Raw genomic sequence first — 6018 nt, 5'->3', positions numbered from 1 at the left:
TCATTTTCTTTCCGTTGTCTATATCTCACAATTTATTATTACTCTGACCTTCAGGTATATAATTCCCAACATAATATTTTTCTCTTACTATATGGTGTTTTACTATAAACGATATATGGTATTTTTGGAGGCATTTAAAACTTAGATAAATGACACACTGCATAATGCATTCATTGACTTACATTTCCACTCAGCGTTTTGTATTTGGGTTTCATCCATCTTGATTATATAACTAGTCCAGTATTTAGTATTGAGACTTATAACTTAGTTATCAGTTCTCCTGTGAGTGATTGTGAGTTTTTTCCTGACCAGTTTTTCCCTGACCAGTTTTTCCCTATTTAAATCACTGAGTTGGCCCAACATACGATCTTTCCCGGAGAATTTCTATGCACACTTGAGAAAAATGTGTATTCTGCTGCTTTTGGATGGAATATTCTGTAGGGGGATGGAATATTCTGTAAATATCTGTTAAGTCCATCTGGTCTAATATGTAGTGTAAGGTCAACATTTGCTTATTATTTTTCTGTCTGTTTGCTCAATCAGTTATTGAAAGTAGGCTATTGAGGTCCCCTATTATTATTGTATTGCTGTCTATTTCTCCCTTCATGTCTGTTAATATTTGCTTTATATATTTATGTGATCCTATGTTGGATGCATAAATATTTACAAATGTTATATTGGATTGACTCTATCATTACATAATGTGCTTCTTTTGTCTCTCATGACAATGTGTCTTAAAGTCTATTTCGTTTGATATAATTAAAGCTCCTCCTGCTTTGATTTCCATTTATTTTGAAGCAAGTCTTAATAAATTTAAGGAGATTTAAATCACATCAAGTATCTTTTCCAATCACAGTGGCATGAAACTAGAAATCAATTAAGTGAGGAAAACTAGAAAATTTCCAAAATGTGGAGATTAAACAACATGCTACTCAACAACCAGTGGGTCAAAGAAGAAATTGAAAGATAAATAAAATAATATCTAGAGACAAGTTAAAATGGAAATCCAACATATCAAAACTTAAAGGGATGAAGCAAAAGCAGTTCTAAGAAGAAGTTTATAGTTATAAATGCCCACATTGGGATACAGGAAATATCTCAACTAACCTGGATCTACAACTCAAGGAACTAGAAAGAGAAGAACAAACTGAGCCAGAAGTTAATAGAAGGAAAGAAATAACAAAGATCAGAGCGGATAAATGAAATAGAGACTGAAAAGACGATACAAAAGATCAATGAAATTGAAAGCTAGTTTTCTGAAATATAAACACAATAGACAAAACTTTAGTTAGACTCACCAAGAAAAAAACCAGAGGAATCAAATCAATAAAATTACAAATGAAAGAAGATACATTACAACTGATACCAAAGAAACACAAAGGATCAAAGAGACTACTATGAGCGTGAAATACCACCAGGACTACCTAGAAGAAATGGGAAATTCCTAGAAACATAGAACCTAACCAAGAATGAATGATGAAGAAATAGATAATTTGAACAGACTAACTACTAGTAAGGATATTAAATCAGTAATCAAAATCCCCCAACAAACAAAAGTCCAGAAACAGACAGCTTCACTGGTAAGATCTACCAAACTTTTAAAAAATAATATGAATCCTACTCAAACCCTTCCAAAAAAATTGAAGAGTAGCCAACACTCCCAAGCTCATTTGATGAGGCCAGCATTATGCTGATACCAAAATCAGACAAAGACTCTTCAAGAAAAGAAAATGATAGGCCAATATCCCTGATGAACATAGATGCAAAAATCCTCAAAAAAATATTAACAAACCCAGTTCAACAGTGCATTACAAAGATCATACACCATGATCAAGTGTGACTTATTCCAGGAATACAAGGATGGTTCAACATCCACAAATTAATCAATGTGATACATCACATTAACAAAATGAAGGATAAAAATCACATGATCGTCAATAGATGCAGAGAAGGCATTTCACAAAATTCAACATTGATTCGTGATAAAAATTCTCTGCAAACTAGATATAGATTGAACATAGTTCAATACCATAAAAGCCATATATGACAAGCTCACAGCCAACATCATATTATTCAACAGTGAAAAGCTGAAATCATTTCCTCTAAGATCAGGAACAAGACAAGGATTCCCACTCTCACCACTTTTATTCAACATTGTAGTAAAAGTCCTAGTGGCAGCAATCACACAAGAAAAAGAAATAAAAGGCATCCAAACTGGAAAGGAAGAAGTAAAACTGTGTCTATTAGCAGATGACATGATATTATATGTAGAAAACCCTAAAGAGTCCACAAAAAACTTTAGAACAAATCAACAAATTCAGTAAAGTTGCAGGATACAAGATCAATATACAAAATCAGTGGCATTTCTATACACTAACAACGAACTGTCAGAGAAATTCAGAAAACAATCCCATTTACATTTGCACAAAAGAATAAATACCTAGGAAGAAAGAAGGTGAAAGATCTGTATGCTGCAAGCTATAAAACCTTGATGAAAGGACTTGAAGAAGACAGAAATAAATGGAAAGTTATTCCATGCTCATGGATTGGAAGAATTAATACTGTTAAAATGTCCACACTAACCAAAGCCATCCACAGATTCAATGCAATCCCTATCAAAATTTGAACAGCATTTTTCACAGAAATAGGAAAAACAATTCTAAAATTGGTATGGAATGTCAAAAGACCCTGAATAGCCAAAGCAATCTTGAGAAAGAAGAACAAAGCTAAGGTTATCACACTATGTGATTTCAAACTATATTACAAAGCCAAAGTAATCACAACAGTATGGTACTGGCATAAAAAAAAAGACACATAGATCAATGGAACAAAATAGAGACTCCAGAAATAAACCCACACATACATGGTTAATTAATTTATGACAAAGTAGCTGAGACTATACAATAAGGAAGAACAGTCTCTTCAACAAATGATGTTGGGAAAACTAGACAGCCACGTGCAACAGAATGAAACTGGACCCCTATCTTACACCACACACAAAATTTAATTCAAAACGGACTGAAAACTTGACTGTAAGACCTGAAACCATAAAAATCCTAGAAGAGAACATAGAGGAAAAGATCTTTGATATTGGTTTTGGGAAAGATTGTCTGGATTTGACACCAAAAGCAAAGGCAATGAAAGCAACAATATACAAGTGAGATTATTTCAAACTAAAATCTTATGCACAGCAAACGAGACCATCAAAAAATGAAAAGGCAACCAATGGAATGGGAGAAAATATTCGAAAATCATATACATGATAAGGGGTTAATATTCAAAATACATAAAGAACTCATACAACTCAAGAACCAAAAAAGACAAACAATCTGATTAAAAAATGGGTAGAGGATCTGGATAGACATTTTTGCAAAGAAGATATACAAATGTCCAACAGGTACATCCAAAGGTACTCAACATTACTAATCATCAGGGAAATGCAAATCAGAACCACAAGAAGCTATCACCTCAAACCTGTTAGGGTACTTGTTACCAAAAAACCCTGAAAATATAACAAATGTTTGTGAGGATGTGGAAAAATTAGGACCTTTGTACACTGTTGGTGGGAATGTAAATTGGTGCAGCAATTATGGAAAACAGTTTGGAGGTTCCCCCAAAATTAAAAATACTATATGATATATAGTATAGATAGATAGATAGATATAGATATAGATAGATAGATAGATAGATGATAGATAGATAGATAGATATACTGTTATATGATACTATATGACCCAGCAATCCCATTCCTAGATATATATCCAAAAGAGTCAAATCATAATCTCAAAGAGATGTCCGCACTCCCACATTCAATGTGGCATTATTCTCAATAGCCAAGACATGGAGACAACCTAAATGTCCATTGAGAAATGAGTGGATAGAGAAATTGTGGTCTATGCATAGAATGGAATATTACTGAGCCTTACAGAAGAAGGAAAGTCTGCCATTTGCAACCTCATGAAGGAAGCTGCAGGACTATATGCTAAGTGAAATAGGCCAGAGAAGGACAAATACTGCATGATTCCACTTATAAGAGGTATCTAAAGTAGTCATAAGCATAGAAAGAGACAGTAGAATGGTAGTTGCCAGGTATCAGGGGAAGAGAGACATGACGAGTTGCCATTTAATGGCTATAAAGTTTTAGTTATACAAGATGACTAAGTTCTAGAGATTTGCTGTACAATATTGTGCCTATTATAGTTAACAATTCTATATTGTGCATTTAAAATTTTGTAGCCGGTAGATCTCACATTAAGCGTTCATACCACAGTAGAAAATTAATTAATTAACTAGTTAAGAATAAGTACATATTTTCCCCTTTTAAAAAAGAATGAAAAAGAAAAGCGTAAAATCAGTGATAAAAACTTCTACCTCAAAAAGGTTCAAAAAAGAGGGGCAAAATGAACACAAAGCAAGAAGAAGGAAAGAAATAATAAAGATAAGAGCAAAAATTCAATAAAATTGAAAACTATAGAGAAACCAATGAAACAAAAGCTAGTACTTTGAAAACTAATCAACTTGATAAAACTCTATCAAGACTTATTGAGAGAAAGAGAAAAGACAGTTATCAGTTAGGAATGTAAGAGGAGATATGACAAGACCCCACAGATATTTAAAAGATAATAATGGAGTGCTATGAACAAGTATGTACATAAACTCAACAATTTATATTAAATGGACCAATTCCTCAAAAAACACAAACCACCAAAAGTCACCCAAGATGAAACAGATAACCTAAATGGTCCTGTAATTAACAAAGACATTGGACTCATAGTTCAATACCTTCTGAAAAAGAAATCTCCAGGCTGGGATGATTTTTTTTCTTTGACGAAGATTAGCCCTGAGCTAACATCTGCTGCCAATCCTCCTCTTTTTGCTGAGGAAGACTGGCCCTGAGCTAACATCCGTGCCCATCTTCCTCTACTTTCTATGTGGGACGCCTGCCACAGCATGGCTTGCCATGTCTGCACCTGGGATCCAAACCAGCAAACCCCGGGCAGCTGAAGTGGAACGTGTGAACCTAACAGCTGAGCCACCGGGCTGGCCCCAATAGCATTCACCTTTTAAAACCTTTGGTTGCTTCCTATTTTGAGTAGACTATGATATCTAAGAGAGAAAGGACAATGCTTTCCTCTTCTATTATTATATTCTTAGCATTACTCCAGTGAATGGTTCATAGGAACCTAAAAATATGCATTTAGTTAATGAACACATTAACTAATTTTTTGAAAGAATCCATTGATGTTTATTGGCATTTCCTAGGAACTGGATTGTCTCCATTTTTCTGAAAATCAGGAAGGATAGGAGATGACTGTATCAATTTTTCACTATAGCATTTTTCTCTTTAAGGTGATTTATCTCATCAGAAATCCCAGAGATGTTCTCGTGTCTGGTTATTTTTTTCTGGAACATATTCAATTTTATTAAGAAGCCAGAGTCACTGGAATAATATTTTGAATGGTTCACCCAAGGAAACGGTGAGTGAACTTAAAACATGGAAGCTGGGGGATTGTCAGAGGCCTTTGTCAGACTTCGTCTTACACCCAAGCTGAGATCTCTATGTTATGCCATCCTGGGAGTATAGGGCCCCATCACCGTTGGAACAAAATTTTTCAAAGTCCACATTCTCTCCTATGGACCAAGAACCCCAGCCAGCCTTTCATCTTGCCCCGTCATAAACCATCCTAGCTACGTTCTGAGTCTCCAGGGCCTTTCTAATTCTAACAGAGAGCACTGGAATCTTCTCTAATCTCCTCATTTGTGGGTTTCTGAAAGTCAGCTTTTCATTGGCTTCCCAGACAACAAAATCCTGACTTTCCATCATGTTTTAGATGTGTCTTTATAAAACTCCCTTAATCCTCTTGTCCTATCTGTCTCAAAAAATGCAGACATTATCCTACATTCTCTGTGCTTTTAATTATGCAAAATTTCTAGTCTGTCTCAGATACTTGAAATTTTGTGATTTTTCTCAAAACTGTTTGATTTTTCTTTTTTGAAAACTCGGCTATGGTATGTATT

This window comes from Equus asinus, chromosome 26, assembly GCF_041296235.1.
Source record: "Equus asinus isolate D_3611 breed Donkey chromosome 26, EquAss-T2T_v2, whole genome shotgun sequence".
Classification (NCBI taxonomy): Eukaryota; Metazoa; Chordata; class Mammalia; order Perissodactyla; family Equidae; genus Equus; species Equus asinus.
The sequence above is the reverse complement of the archived record's forward strand: the minus strand, read 5'-3'. Positions refer to the sequence as shown.